The following is a 24,545-nucleotide window of genomic DNA, read 5'->3' as shown; positions in this document are numbered from 1 at the left end:
TTCAGTTCTGACGGTGAATGCTCATATGCTTCCCTTTGTTGGTTTTCTGATTTTTAGTAAGCGGGTTAACATTCATAGTTGGTTACATTGAATTATGGATAAGGATGTTGAAGGGGAAAACCAAACCTGGATGAATTTCATGGTGAGGTTAAGAGGCTGTAGAATGTCTTTGTTGAAGGCTGCATAAGTTTAGTGCTTGACGTTATTTTGATTCTCCTTGAGGGGATCGCCATTAATAATCTTAATCATTAAATAGTCCAGCCCAGGTGTGAGATCCCAGATCACTTTTTAAAAGAAAATATATAGATCGCCAACGTATTTCCTAGAATGACTAGAACTGCTTAGAATTTTTTTTATCAGCCTATAGAACCGGCTGTGTTGGCGAATTCCATTTATTTACTTAAAAAAGTGCTGTCACCAGAGAATTAAGTGACAAAGAAAAAACCTCTTTCATAATTTATTTTTAAAGGCAATTAAGTGAAGAAGCAGGTACAGTGCAGCCACAGAGGCTGCAGCCATACAAATAAAAACATAGGCGCCAGCCCTCCAGTATCCCATCATGCCCTCATTTAATTTTTCTGGCTATTGATGACAGAATCCTGGAGCACTCAGCTTGTGTTTTTTTGTCTTTTGTAAATCTTTCCAAACCTTCTTTAAACATCTTCACTCAGCATCTTACATTTTTTAGTGTTTTCCTTTCATTTTCCAACAGAAAATATTCTTTCTCGCCTCAGAAAAAGGCTATCTATTTTTATAAAGTGCCTTGCTTGTGGCTAGAAAAGTCAAAAACACATCTCCATGATTGGTGTATTCTTTACCTACCATACGTCCACACTGCTGACAGTTGCAAGCACTGCAGGACTTTTTCCAGATGCACTCTGAAGGACTGTAAGAAGATTAGCCTTCATTGTCAAGATGGACAGTGCAGGCAGCAGGAGTGAGGAGAGAATGATCCCTCTACCACAACCCTTTTTTCCCTTTTCCATCTCGGAGGACATCACAGAGAACAACATGTCAATAGCAATATTCACGACATTGAGACAAGGTACTGTACCTACCTGTTAGCCATTGAGAAGGCAGAGGCATAGACATACAATGTCAAGGGAATATATTGATGTTGAAGCTTCATGGTTATCACATTTTACTTGATACCACTATTGTTTGGGGTTGTTGAACTGTTGTGTAAATAAAAGAAAATAACACATTTTTAAGGTGAGCAAAATATTTTAATAAAGGAATTTTCTTTTGATGAAGTTGAACAATATTAATGGGTTATTTTTCATTAGAGAAGTCTGTAATAAAAATACAATCTGAGAAGAGTAAAACTTTGGGACAACTGAAAAATAACTAAAACCGAACCCTTGATAAATTAGTGTATATGAATTAACTCAGATGCTGTCAGGTGAGCAAGTGGAGTGATAGGTATTAATATCGGGAAAGACAAAGACTGGGAAAGGTAGAACTGACAGATGATTGAAGAATTTACCGAGCAGTGAGTGAAAGAACTATGCTGTGCCTAGATACCTCCCATTATTGTACATCCTATCCATTTTTATTTATTTATTTAAGAGCCAAGCCTGCATCACCAGTGCTAGAAATACATGACTCTTCATCTCTGGAACCTTAGCTGACATCTATGGTTCCATTGCAACTTCTACCACCATCTCCACCTCATCCTGTAGCACCTGCTTAGCCTTCTTTTCCCAGACCTCTACAATCTGTGTGCACAGGCTCAGCTTCCTTCAATACCACCCTTGAACGCTGTCACTTTATCAAGAACTCCACTACCTCATCCTAGATCCTCCTATAGATTAACCTTCTGGTCACACTATTGATCTCGCCATTCAGGCATACTTCCTCCTCTAAGCATTCTTCTAGATGCAAATGTCCATCTAGATCTCAGTCATCTTCCTCAGTGACGTCTTCCATAGCTCTTACAGGAAGGTATTCACCAATCTAGATAAATGCTCCTTCTGCAAAAATCTTCTCATGTTGAGGACATTTAAACTTTCCAAGATGTTTTCATCATTGGTGCGAACACAATAAAAGGACCGCCTGCCGGCTACAAGGACATCCGCTTTGTTGATTTTTTAAACACTTAATCAGAAAACATTTTCATAATCTCTGCTAATATTAGATCCAGGTCTCTTGGAGTCAGCAATGGAGCTTTTATTAACACCATCTCTGCTAAATCAGCACCTATAAGGCTTCAGAAAATACTGATTATCCGTTATTCCCCAGGAAGACTCCTCCTCCTGAAGCCCTAATTGCATCTTTGGCAAATAAGTACCATGCCTCCACTCCTTCAGCCGCTGTCTCAAGTTAAGAAGAGTAAAATATTGGATTCAGTGGGAATAAAGGTGTATGGCAGTCTTCTTCCATGGTGAAAACAGTGAGTGCCACAGCCCTCCTAGATGGCTATGATAGGTCTCACTGGGACTCTTTCCAACAGTTTACTAATGACTTGCCTAGGGCTCATTGAAGATTTCATGGCAGCAGTAAATGAAGGCATGATGATATTGAGCCTGGTGGTCAGTGCAGCTGCAGACACAGACACTTCGATACTTGCTGCTCATGGCCTGGCCCAAGGTGTACTTCCTGGTTGGGATTTAGGAGTCTCAAGCTTTAAGCGCAATAAAGGATTCTCAACCTTGCTTTTTAAGGCAACACGTTATTCGACACATGCAGATGATGAGATGGCTTGAATACATGCTGAAATGGAGATCCTTGAGGTTGTTTGGCTAGAAAACCAGGAGCAACAAACACACAAACAAAGGCACACATCCATAGGCAGTAGTGAGTGGGTAAGACAGTCAGAGGCCAAACGACTCCTCATTTCTCCCATCCCCCCTTGCTTTTGTTACCCAGTCTAGTGGGGGCAAGCATTTCAGATTTCAGGAAAGACTGGAGATGCATCTCTAATGACAAATGGGTTCTGAATATTGTTCAAAATGGCGATTGTCTCAGATATACTCCATCAGTAGCACCAAAAAGTCTTTCCCAAAACATCTGGATAGACTTGATAACAGTGTCTTCTTGCAGAAACAGTTTGTAGAGGGAGTTCACTTTTCACAAAAAGGATTGGGAATTTATTCTTGCTACTTTCTGGTGAACAGGAAAGGCTCACAAATGAATTCAAACATGTTTTTGATCTAAAACTTGCAAACAAAATGGATATAGAGAGAGAAATTCAGGATGAGAGCACTCTATAATATTTAATAGCTTCATCGGGGTTTGGCTATGATCCATAGAGCTAAAAAATGTTTGTTGTTTCTTTCCTATGAGTAAATAGCAGTACACATTCTGAATATTTATAGTGGAAAGCAATCAAAACAAGGTCTTTCGATAGGACGACCTTATGCCAGGGTTCCAATGGGACGTACACTGTGCTGTGCTCCTCTAGAGCGACCTGATATGCCGCCCGGCCTCCGGGATGCGGGCTAAAAGGCTGTGTACAACTGTGAACTGTTATTGGCTGGGGGGGGCCCACAAGTGCACTGGCTGTTTACTTTTTCCTACTGTTTATAACTCTGCAATAAAATATAATTTAAAAAAAAACAAGGTCTTTCGATTCAGCCTCAGGTCAGTACCACTCAAGATGCATGGTTGACATTAGAGCCCTTCTCAGGAAAAAGAGGATAGTCCTCTAGCAATTTGTAGACAACTGGCTGATCAATGCTTCATCATCGCAATAGACTCAACAGCACTTCCAACACACAATCTCTTCTTTTAGTCGACTGGGCTTGCATGTCAGTCAAGGAAAATTAGTGTCAATCCCAGCACAATCCTTGCATTATCTTTAGGCAGTTCTGGATACCTTAAAAGCAAAAGTGTATTCTTCGGAGGAAGCACTATTATCTATTCTTCTGAAGTGTCACAGACTTCTAAAAACAATCCTTCCGATAGAGTTAAATGTGGGCTTGATGGCTTCATGCATTTTCCTGGAACAGAATGTCGTCCTTTCCATGAGGTGGTTACAGATCTGCCTGAAAACCCAGTGGTGCCAGTTCTCGGAAATCGGAAGACAAACTCACTCTATCTTCCCATACAGCCCAATCCCTTCTGTGCTGGTGCCATCTACAGAATTTCTGTGGGATGAACTTCAGACAGGTGTGAGCGGTCAGTTCAGTTGGGGTGCTCATTTGGATCACCTGCAGATTCAAGGGACTTGGCCTGCCAACAAAATATACCCTATCAATTTGCTTGAACTAATACAAGTACATCTAACCCTGATAGCTTTCCTCCTGGTTTAAAGATGGATTCCCTGCATGTTTAGACAGGCTATATAGCAACCATACAATACCTAATAATCAGGCATCCAGAGCCTTAGCTCAGTTTCTCTACACTTTATACGATACCAGTGTACATTATCAAACTAACTTATTCTAGGGCCAGAATGATTCTGATAGCGCTAGAGTGGTCTCTATATTGATTGTACACTGCCTTTCTTCACCTGTCAAAGCAGCCACATTGGAAGCTGCAGCTCAGGCCAGTTCTCTTTCACAATCTGGGGGCCAGATTCTTCATGTCAACGTACTGTCCTCATCTTGGCTCCTGAGCTGATACCATATGGAGACTTGAACCTTCCTCGGGGACGCATGGATGTTCTAAAGGAAGCCAAGCAAGCATCCACACTAGCTTCCTACTCTCAAGAGAGAGATTTTCTCCTCCTGTGGAGAAGGAACACGGTTACTGTACTTACTTCATTTAGCCATTTCAGCTTGCAGTTCTTTTCACTGAACTTCCAATTAGCAGCTATTACTGCCTACCAAAAAATCACATTCAGAAATCTCTCTTTTCAACATCCCAGTGGTTGAGGACTTCCTTGACTGCATTAAAATGTGTTTTTCCCAGAACGAAGACCGTTTCCATTATGGGAATTTAATATTGTCCTCTCAAGACTTATCGGTTTTCCCAAGTGAACCTGTTCATAAGGCTCTCCCTACAGCATTATTCTTGGAATACTCCTTTCCTCATAGTGATAACAGCTGCACACAGGGTTAGCGAGATTCACGCAATGTGCTCCCATTACCCATACACAGAGCTCCATCAGGACAAAATGGTCATGCGCAGCCACCTCAAGTTTCTCTGTAAGGTATTTCTGATTTCATTTCAATCAAACCATTACCTTGGAGACTTACCTTTAGAAACCTACTTCCTCTGCAGAGAGGTCTCTCCATGAGTTAGATGTCAGGAGAGTGTTTATATTTTATCTGCATAAAACAAAACTTATATGGAAATCTAAAGTTTTGTTCAACTACGGTCCCGTACAACCTGGAGGTCTTCAACAAACCTTGATTTAGATTCTAAAGCAATGCCTAAGTAGGGCAGACCTACACGAGAAACATGTTTTTATGTATTTCTCATTTTATTTTATTTTTTGCCATTCCACTGTTTTTATTGGGGATGGTCTGGTCTTAGTATTCTATTCAGTACTTATGGTTATCAGTGGAGATCAGATGGGACCTGCCCATCAGGAAGGAGAGCAACCAGCTTAGTAGTGCTCCTCTGAGACCCATTGTAAGTTCCAGAGTTTTGAGGAGGACATCATAGTCTACTGTGTCAAAGGCAGATGACTGGTCTAATAGGACCAGAAGGCAGGCTTCCCTTTCATCAAGCATCCATTACAATTTGTCTAGTATTTTCAATTTTCACTGTGGCAGTTTTCGTTCTATCGCCTTCCTTGAAGCTAGATTATACATTTGCAAGTAAGTCCTGGTTTGGATATGGATTGGATATTTTAAAGAAAGTAAGGAATGGTTGCTTACCTGAAATCCTAATTTTCCTTAAGAGGTAATGGATTCCTATTCAAATCATAAGCAATCTACTCTTCTTCCCACTGGAAGCGATAAAGAAAATTATTGTACCTTTGTATCAGTATCCTTTGACTCCTTTGTTTAAAAAAAAAAAAAAAAAACTGGCCAACTTCCACTCTGGGCACAATGGGGTACTGTATGGCTGAGAGCTCTTAAAGCTGTATCTGTTTTTCACTTGGTGTGGTGGCTGCCTATAGGGATGCATTGCCCTGGTGAAAACTGTATTTTTTGTAACAGTTTAAGTAAATAAATGGAATTGTTTAATAGTCATTGTTTTATAGACTGCTAAATTGTTTACTTTAATCAAGAAGTTTTGGCCTTTCTAGAAAAGGGTAGGGGACACACACTCTCTTACACACTCATTCTCTCTCACTAACACTCACACACTCACTAACACTCATTTACACTAACACACACTCACAATAACACGCACTCACTCACTCACTAACATGCACTCACTAACACACACACTCACTAACACACACACTCACTCTCTAACACACACACTCACTCTCTAACACACACTCAGTTGCTAACACATACACACACTAACACACCCACACACTAACTCACACACTAACTCACACACTAACTCACACACTAACTCACACACTAACTCACACACTAACTCACACACTAACTCACACACTAACACACACACTCACACACTCACTCACCAACACACACTCACCAACACACACACACCAACACACACACTCTCACACATTCTCACACACTCACACTCACTCACACCTTCACTAACACTCTCACGCTCTCATTCACTAACACTCTCACGCTCTCATTCACTAACACTCTCACGCTCTCATTCACTAACTCACGCTCTCATTCACTAACTCACGCTCTCATTCACTAACTCACGCTCTCATTCACTAACTCACGCTCTCATTCACTAACTCTCACGCTCTCATTCACTAACTCACGCTCTCATTCACTAACTCACGCTCTCATTCACTAACTCACGCTCTCATTCACTAACTCACGCTCTCATTCACTAACTCACGCTCTCATTCACTAACTCACGCTCTCATTCACTAACTCTCACGCTCTCATTCACTAACTCACTCACTCACTAACACACTCTCTCTCTTTCTCTCCCGCTCTGTGTGGCTGTAGATACACATGCTGAGCATACTACTGCCGTATAGTGTTGGGCCCAATGTGTGCAAATTATTCTTTAAAGAATCCTTTTTGAGTCGCGAGGTACTGTGACTTCACCTCTTGCCTGCATTGTGCATGGTCATCGACTCATTGTCCGATCGAGACCTTTTCACTGTCTGGTTTGGATGTGTGCTCCGGATCGATGCCCTTGCGGTGTTCTTTTCACAGCTTTTCTCCCTCCATCGTTATTGTATTTAATCGCACACCCCTTCTATCATATGGGTCGATGCCTGCAGTTTCGTCCAAGGCAGATCTCCAGTCAACCTCAAGCTTCATCCATCTGGGTCCTTTTTCCCTTCCACTAGGTCCACTCTCACAATGCCTCGTCTGTGTTTGGAATGGACACCTTTACTATACTGCCCTTGGTGTTGGGCGATATACCCCTGGGCCGTACTCCACCAGGTTTGTAATCTTTGCTTCTCACCCAAGCACAATGAGGTCTCTTGTGACCGTTGCTGGTCTATCTGGTCGAAAAAGACTCTTTGAGACCTCCCGGCCTGTCGACTCCAGGTGTTGCACAGACACCCCAGACCTCTTTGGCACCCACAACCTCGAAGAGGAGCACCATCCTAAGCAGTCGGCCGCCAACGAGGAGGCTTTCCTGCCTGAGGAGAGGTCCTGCTACGACCTTGATTTCAAAAATCTTCCACCAGCTCAGCAGGTTGCGAGTACAACTCCCATTCCCCCTCCCCCTTGACACCGCTCCGAGCTTCTACCCCACAAGGGGGACTCAGCTGCTCCGTAACCACAGAGACAGGCTTCTGGGACCCTACACTCAGCTTTGGTTTGGCGCCGAAGAAAACATTGAAGCCGACTCACTTGGTGCGTATTCTCCCTGCTCTGTGCGCGCCTGTCGGATCCAAAATAGCTGATGAAAGCTAGTTAAGCGCCATCATGTATAAATTGGATTGGATGCAGATTTATAGAGCGCGTGGTTACCCTGGAGCGTCCCAGCGCTGCAAACATCCAGACTACTGAGGACAAGAGGGGGAGTTAAAGGCATTGAGGGAACAAAAATGTTTTAGGAGCTTTCGAAAACGAAGAAGGCCAGGCTCCGCTCGGAGCTTAAGCGGTAAGGAATTCCACAAGGTCGCCGCATTGATGGAAAACCGCCGACCACCTGATCGCGCCTTTTTTGCTCTGTGGACTTTGGCTCGACACTCATGGTCCGAGCGAAGGGGCCTATTAGCTTTGTAAGGGAGCACTAGGTCTTTCAAAATAGGGGGACCCTTGCCTTGTAATGATTTATGGGCAATACAAAGGGATTTAAACTTTATCCTTTCGCGGACAGGCAGCCAGTGCAGCATTCTTAGGGCTGGTTTTGCTGATGACCTTGCTCGAGTACCTGTTAGCAGCCTAGCTGCTGAGTTCTGTATGTATTGTAGCTTATTGATAGTAGCTTCAGGAGCGCCCAAATATAAGGCGTTGCTGAAGTCCAACCTTGAAAGGATCAATCCCTGAATCAGAAGTTTCTTGGAGGGGGCGGGAAGAAGGGGGAGGACCTTAAGGGCTGAACGAAACAGGCCAAAACAGATGCCAGCAGTTTTCTTGGCTTGAACTTTAAATGAATGGTCCTGATCAATCCACACTCCCAAACTTTTCATTTCACTTTTAGGAGGCGGGGGATCACCCATACAGGCCGGCCAAATGGCGTCAGGCAATGATGTCATCTTATGCCCCAAGAGCATTAGCTCAGTTTTTGAGCCATTGAGTTTGAGAGCGGACTTACTCATCCATGTATGTATTTCGGCAAGGCATGAATGAAGGGTTTCAGAACTTTGGTCCCGTTGGGTAAGTGAGACGACAAGTTGGGTGTCATCGGCGTAGCTCACTATTTTTATCCCGAATGGAGCGACAACCTCCTCCAGTGGGGACATGTGCACGTTGAATAAAGTAGGGCTCAATGAGGAGCCCTGCGATACACCACACTGGAGGGGGATCAGACTAGATCGTGCATTTCCTTCCCAGACTTGATAGGTCCGATTGTTACGGAAGGAAGTTAACCATGCCAATGCCATGCCTGAGACTCTGATGTTAGATTGGCGCTGAATTAAGATACGGTGGTTAACCATATCAAAGGCTGCACTCAGGTCCAGGAGGATCACCGCCACTAATCCTCCTGAGTCCAGAATGCACCTCGCCTCTTCCATAACTGCAATCAGGGCCGTTTCTGTTCCCTGACCAGGTCGGAAGCCTGTCTGCGAGCTCCGAAGTAGCTCGTTAGATTCCAGAAAAGAGGATAGTTGCTGATTCACCATCTTCTCCGCAATCTTACTAAGTCCTGGTAACAGTGATATGGGTCTAAAATTGGCCAGCTCTGTGGGATCCATCTGAGGCTTTTTTAGTAAGGCTTTTACAATCGCGCCTTTCCAACTGTGAGGAACAGGGCCTTGACAAAGCGAGGCATTGATTATGCCAGTGGCCGGAGGTGATATGGTGGCAGAGACCTGTTTAACAATGTACATTGGTGCGGGATCACCCGGCGATCCGCTTTTCATAGCTAATAGACTTTTTTCCACATCTTCCACTGCAACTGGAGCAAAAGTATTCATCTGTGGGCCGTGTGCAAGAGACTTATTACTCAAGTCTGGAGTGTCCCCTAATTGTGGCAGGGTTTTTAAAATGTTCTGAATTTTAGAATCCAAGAACACCGCGAGCTGATTACATTTCACTCCCGAGATGTCCGGGGCCAGAGGGGGGTCAGGGATCTTTAATAATTCCTTAATGATCTGAAAAGTTTCTCTCGATGAATTGGAGGATGTCCTAATTCTCTCTTCAAAGAATGCACTCTTGGCATTCTTGAGAGCGACTTTATAGGCTCTAATCGCCACCCGGTAGGTTATCTTACTGTGGTCAGCCCAGTCCTTCCTCCAGATACGCTCAAGTCTCTTGCACTTTTTCCTCTGGGCCCTGAGTTCCGGGGTGTACCAAGAGGATTTGGACCCTCTGCCCTTTTTCTCAATTCTTTTCTTAGGCAGAACTACATCCAGTGAGCTGACCAGCCAGCTCCTGAAGTTTTCGTCTGCCTTCACAGGATCAGGGTCGTGAAGGGCAACAGTCTGTTCCAATTAATGCATCCAATTTTCAACGGATAACTTGGACCAAGCTCTGTCATAAGTGTATAGGACCGGGGTTCGAGGAAGATCATTCCTGACCTGCCAAGAGAAAGGGACCAGAAAGGGGTCGGTCCAAGGGAGAGGGAGTGGAGAATTAGATTCAAGCATCTGAATGTTGGCAAAGATCGGATCCAGAAGCAGTGCAGAAGGAAAGATCAGCAGTCAAGCCTGTCGAATTGGTCCTCCAGAACTTGTAGGATCAACTTGGAGCTTGCCAGAGGCAGATTTTCATCTACCCCTTGATGGGCTGAATTCTCATACAGCCGCCAGTGCCAGACACTCTACCCTCAGAGAGACAGCTCAGCTTCAGGGAAGCCCTGGAACCCCCACCACCACCCAAACAGCAGAAGAAGCATGAAAAAGCTACCAGTCCTGAGCCCGGCTTGCCTCTCCCATCCACCACACTACTCAGGCCTCGAGTATCACCACCTCATCTCCTTCTCTGCCTGACCCGCTTTCATACACACTACAGGGGTCACCACATTCTGTCCTGGGTGAACTTGTAATGCGGATCTACAAGGGGATACAGAACCTGACCTATACCCTGCTCACCCCAACACTGCAGAATATACCACCTCCTACCACAAAGTCTTGGGTAGGGCGGCTGCAGCATATCATAGAGTGGGAATGCACATGGAGCTTGTTGAAGAGGATGTCCTCTTCTAAACTGTTTCCTCTGCCCACTGTTCCAGGCAGTACCTGCCCATACTGAAAGGGATGCTCAAACCCACTCCTGATAATTTCAAGGAGCCTTTAAGGCTCTAGTTATCACCCCCTGAGTCGATAAAAAATGCAAAGCTTTGTCCTTCAGACCGTAACTCCCTCCCAATTCCCATGTGATGCATACCACCCTTAAACGGGCAAACGCACAAGGCACAGGACATGCCCCTCCTCCGGACACAGAAAGTAAATGAATAGACGCTGCTGGCACAGTTTGGCAATCATTGATGTATCGCAACTCTATCGGCCAACTTTTCAGGTATGACTGTGCCCACTAGGACAAGATGTAGGAGTTCCTCCAACATTTCCTAGAGGAGCACCCAAAGAGCAGCCACTTGCTGGTCTCAGAAGGCAAGCTGATTTCCAACACCACCAAAAGGTGTGTCTTAAATACTGCTAGCACAGCTGTTCAGGGCATCAACTCCAGCATATTCCCTTGCAGACACATCTAGCTCCATGTCTCCGGCTTCATGCCAGATGTTCATCTTCTCAGCCTTCCCTTTGATGGGGAACTTCTCTTTGGACCCTAAGTTGATGAGATGTTGGAAAAAATTTAAAACAGAGACAAGACGGCGAAGGCCGTGGGTGCCCTACAAACGCCTACCCCTTGTGGGTCCTTTTTTCGCTCAGCATATCGTGGAGGCTTCAAGACCACCTCCTCTGAAACCTACATGTCCTTCCAATGTCAGCCAGTCCAATAAACATCCAAAAGAGGCTACTTCAGGGGTGCCTACAGTGGGGATAGCACCAAAGGTTGAGGAAAATGTGGCTCACCCAAAGGAACGGCCTCAGCCAAGCAATGACTTGTCACAAACCACCACTCCTCCCCACCACACAACACATGTCGGGGCGACTTCAGATGTTCTTCCCCACTTGGCAACATGCCAACTCAGACCAGGGGGTACTAGATATCGTCTAAAATGGTTATTGCCTGGAGCTCATTTTCGTACCACCCAACTTGTCACCCGCAAACGTCTCCTCTCCCCGGAACATTAATGACTACTGTGGAACGAGGTTCAAGAGATCATTCTCAAAGTGCTATAGCAGCTGTGCCACAACTTCTTGAGGTGTACTCCCTCATTCCCAAGAAGGACAGTTCTCTCAGGCCCATTCTGGCCTTCAGGTCTAGTACATCCTGTCAGAACATTTCCACATGATTATTCTTGTCATTCCACTGCTACAATAAGGCAATTTCATGGCTGCACTCAACCTCAAAGACGTCTACTTTTACTTCCAGATTCATCCAGCGCATAGGCGCTGCAGCTGGTTTGTGGTAAGTGGCAAACGCTACCAGTTCAAAGTGTTGCCCTTTGTGTTCGCTACCGCACCTCATGTTTTTACAAAATGGCTTGCAGTATGTCGCACACCTGCGAAGACAGTGCATCCATGTATTTCCATACCTGGACGATTAGCTGGTAAAGAGTGCATCACAACAACAGTGTCGTGTACATACTAAGCCTGTTTGGATTTCTGCTACGTGGAACTCCGCTAATTGCAAAAAAAACTCCTCTGCGCTATTCAGAGCTCCTCAAGCGGCGTAGTGCGTTAGAAACATTCCGTTCGCTGTTATTTTGAGCACTGGGTGTTTGTCCTCACTGTGAAATTATCGCGAATGGCCCCATGCACAGCGCAAGCGGGCGCTGCTTCCTTTCTGCCGGTCAAGTAGATTTTCTACTCAAGCAGCAGCTTTCTCAACGCGAACCAGCAGTTTCTCAATGCAAGCATAAACGACCACTCGCATTGAGAAATCCGACCGCCTGTGTTGAGAAATCTTGCCGGGAGTTGGATTTTCCCAGCTCTTGTTCACCAACTTGATGTTGACGAGCGAGGAAAAAAACTCTGCTCCGCGTTTTTGGAACTCTGCGAGCTCTGCATAACGAGGAGTGTGGAAAACTCCGCAAACTCTGCGAGGGGAGTTCACCGCCCAGGCGTAGTACATACTCAAGCCACTATAAATCTGCTTAATGAACTGGGCTTCATCATCAACGGGTTGAAGTCCCATTGTAGGAGAGTAGGATCTGCTTCTTATAGTTACCCCCACTTTTTGCTGATGTTTCACTGTTTTCGACTTAGATTGACTGGAATTCCGTTATCCAGGACCCCAGTCTAGCTGCTTTCTCCTCTAAATTGATTGCATGTACTTTAGGTACACTCCAGATTGGATTCTGGGGTACCCTTATAAGTCCCTAGTATATGGTGTACTATGTACCCAGGGCATATGTACCCCAGAGGTGTCTCATGGGCTGCAGCATGTATTATGCCACCCCTGGGAGACCATTCAAAATGATACCACAGGTCTGCTACAGCAGCCTGTGTAAGGTGGTGCATGCACCCCTTACTTAGATGTAGGTTCACTATATCCACTCTATATCACTGCACATCTAAACCTATCAGTCAACTATATGGCAGGCCTTATCAATCCTGAAGGCAGGGTGCTGGGTTTTATGTGAGAGGGTGCACCTGCATGAGCAGAGCCCCTCTGCAGCCTTCCAAACCTATTCTCCGGGGTTGTTTGTGATGCAGCCAACCATATATACTTAAGTGCATTATAACCTCGCGGTAAATGCTAACTTTGAAATGGCTGCATAGAAACATGTTGTGTTTGGTGTCAAACACCTTGGAATCATACCTCCCCGCCAGTAACTGGCTGGGGAGGTATGATTCCACCCTCCTAGAGGGACAAATGTGACATACCGGACTACCCAGTACCAGCTTTCTAGACCTGGGCATCACAAAATGGATGCTGCCAGCCACAGACTCAAGTCTGCCCTCCTGCTGCTGAGCTAAGCTCGAGCAGGGGAAGGCTTGACAATAGGCTTCCTGTCACAGGGAGGTGTGACCACCTCCCAGACAGGCTTTGGTGTGTTGGGGCTGAGTGGGTGCACTCTGAGAGTGCTTTGATGTCTGCACTGGTGGCACATTTGGTGTCCCTGTGCATAGTCAAGCCCAAACTGATTGCAGGAGCCATTTGCTCCTGCTCTGGCGCGAAACTGGACAAAGGACATGGGTGTTGCCACCCCTCTGCCTTGACCCTCCCATAAGTGGATCCACAACGTTTGTCCCACCCCTTCCATGGGTATGAAGTAGGAACCCCTGACTACAGGACTTTAGATTTTACCTGGACTAAACTCTGGTACAGAAACCAAATACTTTGACGATCTGCACAACGCTGGACGACTGAAGAATCTCCCTTGGAGTAAAGGAGTTACTCCCCTGCAAGACAGACACCTAAACCCATCTGACCGTTTGCATCTCCCGAGCTCCTAAGGACTCCGAAGATTTCTGCAACATAGGAGGTGGGTTCCCGTGGTCTCTGAGGTTGATCTGCACTCTCAGCTATTCTGAGGCCCGTATCCCGCGTGAGGACCGTGCAACCCGAACCCCTGTGCACTGCGTACATTTGCAGCAGCATATGCTTTGGCTGTGCTTTGAGCTACTTGTAGTCTTGACCCCGAACAGTAATTGCACCGAAGATTTCCGGCAAACACTCCATGAGTGTTCTGTGGGCTGGTACTTTGTGATTCAGCTCGAGGTCCCTTCGCAATCCCTGGTCAGTTGGCCTGTGGGTCCCTGTGAAGGTAACTTTGACTTTCCATGAGCTTTCCTGGTTGCCTCAGACGTGCCCTGACTCTCCATAGCTTGGAGAGTCCCCAGGACCTTGCTGGTCCTCACCGAAGCATCTTTCCTTTGACCGCGTGGGTTGCAGTTGCCAAGGCTTGTTGGTGTTCAGTCTGTTCACTGACCCCCCCCGCCCCAGCACTCGAAATTCTTCGTGGGACAGCTCACCTCCGGACTTTGGTCACCGTCGACGTCTCCTGGCCCCCATGGCTGCAGAGTCGAGCTTCACCTCTTCTCACCTCTTCTCACCTGACATTGGTGGGCATTTGTCTATCATGCCCCTGGTCATTGTGAAGTGACCCAGACTCTGTCCCTTCTTCTTTCAGGTTCTTCTCACCTCAGGTCCAGGCGTGGATTCCACCGTACACCTCATCTTCCTGGCAGCAGCACTTTTCCGCATCTCACCATTCAGAACTACAAAGGTTTCAGACATCACTTGACCCCTATGCACCCAGCTCCTCTGGGATAGGTAACACGGGTATATCGGTACTCTCAAAGGTGCTGGTCTTAGAACCTTCTATGTTTAACTAGGTTTCCTTAGTCCTCTCGGAAGTGTCCTTAATCTTTAAAATTCCAACCGTGACTTTCCCAAAGAGTTGTACGGAGCTCACGTCTGTGTTCACACTTCAACCGTCCTCCATGAGTCCCCTGTGTCACTACCTTGGGTGGTTCCTTGGGTTCCCCACGATTCTACGTGCTCTAGGTACGGTGTCTAGTCAAGTCGCGGTTGTTATACCACTTCCTTAGTATATGGTTTGGTCTCCCCCTGGAGCCCACTGTGTATTGTGCTATTTACTGTCGTTCTAATGATTTAATATTGTGTGCTTTGTTCTCTAATTTCATAAAGAGGTTAGTAGAGAGTGTTTAGTAATAAATACATATATTTTGATTATTCCTTGTGTGGTTCTCTTTTCATTTGGTCATTCAGGAGGTTATAATCTGATAAACCAAACTGCTTTACAATACTTCGAGACTTAACCTGAAGGCTGCTCTCCATAGCTACCACTAGGATAGTTTTCAATAAAGGTTGTACTTAACCTAATCATCAATAAGGGTGGTTTGGACTGTACTAGGTGCCCACTTTAATTAGTGGTCAGCATATACCAGGCCAACTTCTTACACCCATTTCCAACCCCTTCAAATCCAGCCTTACCTGGGAGCCATCCTCAATGCAGAGGTAGGCAAAGCATGTCCCAGACAGCCAAGAGTCCAGTCCTTTCATGGACTGCTCCCTCCTTTTCAGCCAGATCAACAGGTCACAGTCCGGACAGTCCTGCACCTCCTCGGCATGATAGCTTCCTGTATTGACATAGTTTCCCACGCAAAGTTAAACATGTGACCGCTGGAGGAATGCTTAACGTATCAATGGTCTCATGCTGAGGGTCATAGTTATGTTACATAGGTATTTATATAGCATACGTACACCGACAGGTTTCTTGTCGCTGTGGAGTCTCAGCTGTATTGGGAAGATCTAGTGTTATCGCTCTATGAAGTGGTGGAACACCTACAATTTGCTGGAGGGGCGGCCATTTCTCGACCAAATTCTGTATATAACTATTACAACGGACGCATCTCTCAGTGGGTGGATGGTACATCTACAAAACCAGACTGTCCAGGATAAATGGGATCCCAATCACAGGAGCCTTCAGATAAATTACCTTGAGCTGTTAGTCCCGGTCGAGAGTGAGGTCACCGGACCAGTCACGGAGTCACCACCATCACTCCTCCTCAAAGTCTTCGTTTTCGGGTAAGTCGAAGCACAAAAAGAAGGCGATGAAGCACTGTTGCTCTTCGCGTTCCCCCTGCCTGTCGGCTGACGCAGAATGCGGACGGTATTCGTGGATCGGCTCTGAGATTCCCTCCCTTCCCGGAACCTGGAAAGAGCCCTGCCCAAGTTTGTAGTTGGGCAGCACGAATCTGCCGGCGCACCTTCAGGCCCCGCGGATTCGTCTAGGGGTTCTAGTCCTTCAATGCCGGCGGCTTCGGCCCTGGTGCCGCAGGGCCCCCAGGGATCCAGGCCTGGATCCGAATCGTTCCCGGTCGACCTTACAACACCTCCTCCAGCGCTGAATCCATTGGCGATACCTCCACCCCCGACGCCAGTTTTGTCCCCAACTAATGTTGACCCCAGCCTCCCCCTCGACATGGACACGGTGCCGGACCGACATTGACCGACACGGGGATGGGTGCCGGCCGGTACTTTTGTACCTCTTTTCTCTGCTTGTGTTACCTATCGCCCTGAGTGGCAACCAGAGGAGAAACCGGTGGACTGGGAGGGCTCTGTGGACCCTCTGGCAGACCAGTTGGAAGAATCGGACTGGAGAGAGGAGTTGGGTGAGGCCAGTGGTCTGGACACTTCTCCAGACCTTGGCATACTTCCCCCCCTACCGTGGCTACAAAGGGGGAGGAGCCTCTTAGGCTGTGGTGTTGCGTAGGGCAGCTAAGACCTTGAACTTCCTACGGAGACGGTCAGAACTAACCTCCTCACCGAGGTGCTTCAACCAGCAGCGGCCTCTTCGGAGCCCCTGCTGCCATTCAATGAGGCCCTCATGGACATCCTTCTGGGCACTTGGTCCAAGCCCAGCACAGGGGCCCCTGTGAATAGGATGATTGCCCGACACCACCGCCCGGCCCCGGGCGACCCTATTTTTCACTCCTAACATGCTACTCCCGAGAACTTGGTTGTCCAAGCCTCAACTTCCAAGGGTACATTCCCTACTGCTCCACCTGACAGGGAATCAAAGAAGCTGGATCACCTTGGGTAGAAGTTTTGTTCGGCCTGCTTAGGAGTGCGGTCGGTGAACACTGCATGTCTCTTGGGCCATTACACCCACTCTGTGTGGGACACGATTGCACAAGTGCTGCCACAGTGCCCAGGGGAGGAGGCCCGGGCTGTGCTCTCCTGTGCAGTTGCCGAGGGGAGAGATGCATCAAAGTTCACCATACAATGTGGGCTGGACACCGCTGACTCGCTAGGCAGGATGATTTCAACATCGGTAGCCCTGAGACGCTACACCTGGCAGAGATCCACTGGCTTTTCGAGTGATATCCAATCAAGTCTTTTGGACATGCTTTTAGATGGCCGTCGCTTGTTTGGCGACAAAGTAGACAACACGCTCAAGCGCTTTAAGGATTCTTGTGCTCGCTACCACCTCTCGCCCCGCACAGTCCGATTTTCGCCCCTTTCGTGGCTACGGAAGAGTGCCCCACCATGTTCCGCCCAGAGCCACAGGCCTGCGCAAAGCTGTCCAGCCTCTGCGCAGCTGGGGTTGTGGGACCCAGCGTCACGGGTTTGGGGGCCAGCGGACGGGCCAGTCCACCAGCGCCCCCTCTGCAGCAGCTACCAAACCTTCCAAGTCAGACTTTGCAGGGCCACCAGTTGCCAAGGGGCAGCACGATTCCCCATCACCACCCCCCTGGTACAACATCACATCGGACAGATGGGTTTTGCAGATAGCCCGTAGGGGCTTCTCCCGTCCCTTCAAGACTACCCCTCCTTCCATACCACCTGCTTTCCATCGCATGTAGGAGGACCACTTGACCCTTCTCTGTCAGGAAGTTACGGCTCTCCTGGCCAGGGAGCTATCGAGCGAGTCCCTGTGCCAGAAGTAGGACATGGTTGTTAATACCACTACTTCCTGGTCCCCAAGAAGGACAAAGGCCTGCGTCCTATCTTGGATTTCAGGGACGTCAACCACTTGCTCCGGAAGGAGAAGTTCAAAATCTTGACAATGGCTCAGGTCCTATCTGCCCTCAACCCTGGAGACTGGATGGTAGTGATCCAGCGGCGCACCAACAACAGATTCTCCACTACCATATACTCACCTGGGTCCATAAACACACACAATTGAGTAAACCGTTGGAGTCAAACTTTATAAGTGTGATCACATAATCAGGATCAGTTATTCATTATTCTTAACTAACCCTTCACTGATCAAAAAGTTATTTTCTCTGGTCAATGGACCATTAGTTGAACTAATTGATGGTGATAATGAACAAAGCTTAACTTTTCTTTTTTTTTAAGTAAATAACCACAGACTCAAGAAAGTTTTAAGTCTTTATCTAAATTAAATTGCATGTGAACCACTTCAAAAATACAGTACAGTCACCTTCACTCGTTAGGAGAGAAAATTCAATCGATTATTCTTAATACTTCGTACTCATTTAATGACTTATGCAAAAGAAAAGGAGAGAACAGAGAGAAAAGAACATCTGCATATACACAAAATTATAGTTATCAAGTATGGTGTGCAGACCAACCCCCTGGCCAAAGGGCTGATAAGGTTCCCCTGGGATAGTGCAGGCGGCAAAGACTTCAGGACAGGTTTCAGGACAAGATAGTTGACATCTCTAATACAGACGATTGTGCCACATGCCTCTCTGACACACACTTCCTCCTCGAGATTCTTCTGCGATCTTCCTATCTAACCCCTATTAAATTAGGATAGAAAATTCTGCATCGGCTTCGGCAAGGGGGGAATGATCACACCATGCATATATATCATCAAATTCCATTAAACTATTGTTTACAAACCCATCCTCTTAATTGTTATTCAAGCTATATTTCCCACCTGCATTCACATTTGATTTGCAACATTTGTTCATCTTCTAATATGCAGGTCCATTCTGTTGAACTTTTCACTGTCTGTTAGGTCATCTTGCAACCTTGGCTTTCAGTCAAACCCATAGTCATCACTCCGGTTCACTTTCAGTCAGACATGGCCAGTTGTACAGTATGGTCACATGACTCAGCTTAATTTGGTCATACACGAGAGGCCTAAATGCACACTAATAATGTCAGAAAGACAAATGTTATTTTCAAAAATAAATGTTTTACTGTATACCACCCATCTCTACTCTATTCCCTTTAATTAATACTTTCCCTGCATTAGCGTTAGTATAATACTTGTTTTCATTTCAGCAAAGCAGATGCCATGCACGTGAGCCTTTGAGCAGCCATGTTAGTGCCTTGTGCTCATGCGCAAGAATTTCCCTCCTAGAGTTAGCTTGTCATACTGCATAGATGCAGTTGACACATGCACAGTAAAGATTCCCCATTTAAAGCAGTTCTTAGTTCTTCGTTCTTGTTATTCATATTATTAAACACATATGTAAGCTTCTCTAACCCGTGTGTTTGTGTGGTGCACATTAGTTTTACACAAGACAATTTTAATAACTTAGTGAGTTAAAGGAGCAGATTGCGTCCGAGCAAATCTCTTTTCTATGAGTCCTTGCTCCATCAGTAGCGCTGGGCTTGCAGGACGCCAATTTTCACATCCCCGTTCTGCCTACCCACTGGTATTACCGAAGGTTCATGGTAGGCCACAGCATTTTCAGTTTACCATGCTCCCCTTTGGCTTTACCAGCGCCCCTCGGCTATTCATGAAGTGATGGCAGTGGTCGCAGCTCATCTGTGCAGATTAGGGGTTCCAGTCTTCCCCTATCTCAACGACTGGCTGTTGAAGGCGGGCTCACCCCAACCTGTTGTCTGCCACCTCCCAGACTATGGCAGACCTCCTGCATTCACTAGTGTTAACTATCAACGTGCCAAAGTCACACCTGATTCCCTCTTAGAAGCTCCTTTTCATCGGAGCTGTTCTGGATACAGCGTGGTTTCGGGCTTATCCTCCCAAGCAGCGAGTCCGGAATATTCGGGCTATGATTCCGATGTTTCAGCCTCTCTCCTGGGTTTCGGTGAGAATGACCCTGAGGCTGGTGCATCACATGGCCTCCTTCATCCTGCTGGTGGATCATGCCGGGTGGCATATGCGGGCTCTGAAGTGGGACCTGAAGTTCCAGTGGGCACCGCATCAGGGGAATCCTTCAGATTGCCTCCACATCTCGGAGGGCACTGCACAACAGTTGCAATGGTGGCTAACAAACCAGGATTGGATCAACGGAAGATCCCTCTCCCCACCAAAGTTCACAGTGGTGACAGGCAGTCACTTGGGAGAGGGGGAGATCAGAGGTCTCTGGTCTCCGGCGGAGACCGGGTTCCACATCAACCTTCTGGAGCTCCGGCGATTGGTCTTGCACTGAAGGCATTCCTTCCTTTTGTCAAAGGAAGAGTAGTGCAGGTGTTAACGTACAACACGACCACCAAGTGGTACTGCAACAAACAGGGTGGGTAGGGTCATGAACCCCCTGTCAGGAGGCCCTTCGTGGTGGTTCAACACCTGGCAGGTTCACTGAATGCCAGGGCAGACAAACTCAGCCGCTGGTGCATGATGGATCACGATTGGCGCCTTCACTCGGAGGTGCTGCAAGGTCTCTTTCGACAGTAGGGAGAGCCTTGGTTAGATCTGTTCGCCACCGAAGAGAACGCACAATCTCAGCAGTTCTGCACGTTGGAATTTCCAAGGCGGCACTCGCTTGGTGACAATTTTCGTTGCGACAGGCGTTGCGGTCTTCTATCCGCCTATACCAATTCTGCCCAGAGTGCCGAAGAAGAGCAAGCGCGACCAGGCTCAAGTCATTCTTGTAGCCCTGATTGGGCACGAAGAGTCTGGTATCCCGAGCTCTTGCACATGGCCATCGATCCTCCGATCAGACTGCCTCTACGGGAGGATCTTCTGTCACAGCAACAGGGGAAGGTCCTCCACCCGAACCTGACCAGCCTCCACCTCCTTGTGTGGAGATTGAGCGGCGACAGTCGACAGCTTTCCACCTTCCTCCCGAAGTCTGTAATGTCATCTTGGCAGTAAGGCGTCCCTCCACTAAAACGGTATACTCCTGTAGATGGAACAAATTTGTGGCACGGTGCACAGCAAAGCCTGTGGATCCCCTTTCTGCCCCTCTTTCAGAGGTTCCCCTCTTCATTCTTTCTTTGGCCCAGCAGGGCTATGATCTGGGCACTCTTAAAGGCTGTCTGCCAGCCATTTGGGCCTTACTTCGCCTTCCTGATCAGACTTCTCTCTTCAAGTCCCCTATTGTAAATCGCTTCCTTAAGGGCATTACTCACCTGTTTCCTCCTATTCGTTTCGTAATGCCCCAGTGGGACTTGAACCTTGTTCTGACTTACTGTATGAGTGCTCCTTTCGAGCCACTACATAATTGTCCTCTTAGGCTTTTGACCCTCATAACTGATTTTCATGTTGCCATCACCTCTGCTTGCAGGGTGAATGAGCTTCAGGCTCTTTCTTCTAAACATCCTATCCTGGCTGTTCATCCGGAACAAGGTTGTCCTTCGCACTAGATCTTCTTTTCTTCTCAAATTGGTTACCTCTTCCCACATAGGACAGACCATCACTTTGCCCACCTTCTTCCTGCCCCTGCATCCTTCTAAAGAGGAAGTGAGGCTTCACCGTCTTGATCCAAAACATGCCCTTTCGTTTTATCTGGATCGCACAAAACTATTCCGGTTGGATGATCAACTCTTTGTTGGCTATGTGAGCGCCAAGAATGGTCGGGCTGTACAAACCATCTCCTGATGGGTTATTCTTTGCATTAACATGTGTTATTCATTGATGAAAGAGGAACCTCCAGTACGGTTGCGTGCCCATTCCACCAGGGCAATGGCAGCCACTACTGCTTTGGGACGTGGAGTCCCCCTTCATGACTTTTGCTAGGCAGCCATGTGGGCTTCATTGCACACGTTCACTAAACAATTAGTGCCCGGGCAGCCAATTCCGGAGTGACGGCTTCTTTGGCCCCTCCGTTCTTCAGGACACCCTGGTCTGAACTTGGTTCCCAGACCCACCTCCGGGGTTTGTATAGCTGGGGTACCTATTCTAAGGTAAGGAATCCATAACTAATAGTCTCTTTCAGATGAACAAGTTACTTACCTTCGGTAACGATATATCTCTAAGAGACCTATATTAGTTATGGATTCCTTATCGCCCTACCCAGCCTCCCCGTTATGTGAACTGACTTCTAGGGATAGGGGCTCCCTTATAGGGCCCTAGTTTTGTGCACCAGTGGTCAGTGTGTTGCATGGTTCTGCGTTTCTGGCATGGAATGTCGGGTAAAAAACTGATGTCCGAGCACAGGGGCGGCGTCTGAGTAGATACAACCATGTCATTTCAGCGATCACAACGCCAACGACTAACGCGGAGTTGACCAACGCCACCTACCGACGTCCAGGGGGTACCAGACGTGCAGGGGGTACTGCTGAAGAAAAATTCTCCAGATCCAATCTGACGCCTGGGGGTAATTCTAAGGTAAGAAGTCCATAACTAATATATGTCTCTACCACATATGTTGTTACCGAAGGTAAGTAACTTGTTCGTTGTCACAACAGTATGAAATCCTGCATGACAGGCGTATCTAAGGCACATGTAAAAATACACCATTGAAAGTGGTATAACAGGCAGAGTCCGCAAGTCTCACCACACGCCACATTGGTAGGGATTGCATGGCGTATTTGTAAGTATCGGAATGTCTCTGACCCTGCCAGTTGATATTCCGCTTGTAGGTCACTAAAAGGGACCATCTCATTTCGCTTCCAGGGGTCACCTACAGAAGAGATACCAATTAAGTCCCACTTATCAAAGCACGGGCATTTACTCAGTGAGCCAAGTTGCTCAGATTCCCATAGGGGAGTGGTTAGTTTTATTTTTTTGGCCCACCCCAGTGTTCTTGTCGCACGATGCCAGATTGCGAATTGTTGGGCTGCAGGACCAGTGAGGGGCTGGCGTTTAGGGTTCGAATAGAGTGCACGCCGATACCCCTCTCAGTCCATTATCCATTTATCCGTGTGGTATGCTGGTTCGGGCGGTGAGGTAAAGACCCACTGATTGATCACCGCCAGCTGGGAGGCCCAGTAATACTGTTTAAGTTTAAGGTAACATATATTGTTACCGAAGGTAACTTGTTAGTTGTCACAACAGTATGAAATCCTGCATGACAGGCCTATCTAAGGCGCATGTAAAAATACACCATTGAAAGTGGTATAACAGGCAGAGTCCGCAATTCTCGAGGATCCTGTTTTTTTACTGAAAGTCCCTGCTTTGTTTTATTAGACTAATTTTGTTTTATGTTGTGGGTCCAAGGCCTGCTTCAAACTGGATGTTCTTGTTAAAGACGTGGGGTCGCACTAATAATTTCCATAGTACACTCTCCTACTTACCCACATCTCTCAGATCACAAGTTTAGTGTGGCTGAAGAATTTGCCCATCTTGGATTTGCCCAGACACATTACATTTTTGACTTGTTTGCAGTAAGGCAAACAGAAACTATTCAAAATATTGGTAGGCCAGGCCCGGGATAATTTACTACATTCGCCAGGGAAGGGATTAGGAGTGTCTTAGGGGGATTCCGTTTCCCTTACCACCTCACCCCCAACCTGGTAAACCCTACAAAACTGTCTAACTTGTGTGGCTGGACTTGTGAAAGTTTACCAGGCAAACTGAACCACCTGCATTTGACATCTGTGACCAATGAGAATGATCTGAGGGGGATGGAACTCCTTCCAAATGAAATCCAAGGTTAGAAAAATGTCCATAGATCATAATGCTGATGCTCGTTGGTGGCTCCAGGAACATAACAAGCATTGGCAAAGCCATTAGGTCCTGCCTATGCGATTGTGTTTTAGCCATGTTGTACAGCAGTGTGGCTACTGTTCAGCATGGCTAAATGTTAGTGGTGTGGGTTAGATTGGAGTGGGGTAAAGTGAAATAGGGTGGGTGGGGGTAGAGTGGAACAGAATAAAGTGGGGTGGAAATGGGATAGATTGGAGTGCGGAAATTGGGTAGATTAGCATGGTAGATTGGAGTGGTGTAGATTGAATTGGAGTTGATTGAGGTGGAGTGGGGTACATTGGGGTGGAGTGAGCTAGATTGGGGAACAGTTGAGTGCAGTGGTTTGGGGTAGATTGGAGTGAAGTAGATTGGATTGGAGTAGGGTGGTGTGGATTTGATTAGAGTGGGTTGTATTGGGGAGGCCTCAACTGCCAGAGACGCACCAGCGGGTCTGGCCTGTTGTTAATTAACTTACGATAAGTAAGTGATATTGCTTTGCGGGCCATTGGATCTGCTAAAAGTCTATCCTCCAGTGGGGAGGCTTCAGGTAAAGTCTCACCACACGCCACATTGGTAGTGATTGCATGGCGTATTTGTAAGTATCGGAACGTCTCTGACCATGCCAGTTGATATTCCAC

The 24,545-nt window shown here is 46.9% G+C and overlaps 1 protein-coding gene across 2 annotated transcripts in view; it reads left to right on the top strand.

The window, feature by feature from the left end:
- Positions 1-24,545, top strand: part of LYST (lysosomal trafficking regulator) — a 3,192,287-nt gene that overhangs the window by 432,150 nt on the left and 2,735,592 nt on the right. The window lies entirely within an intron of this gene.

The sequence above is a fragment of the Lissotriton helveticus genome, chromosome 6, assembly GCF_964261635.1.
Source record: "Lissotriton helveticus chromosome 6, aLisHel1.1, whole genome shotgun sequence".
NCBI classification, from domain to species: domain Eukaryota; kingdom Metazoa; phylum Chordata; class Amphibia; order Caudata; family Salamandridae; genus Lissotriton; species Lissotriton helveticus.
The sequence above is the reverse complement of the archived record's forward strand: the minus strand, read 5'-3'. Positions and strand labels throughout refer to the sequence as shown.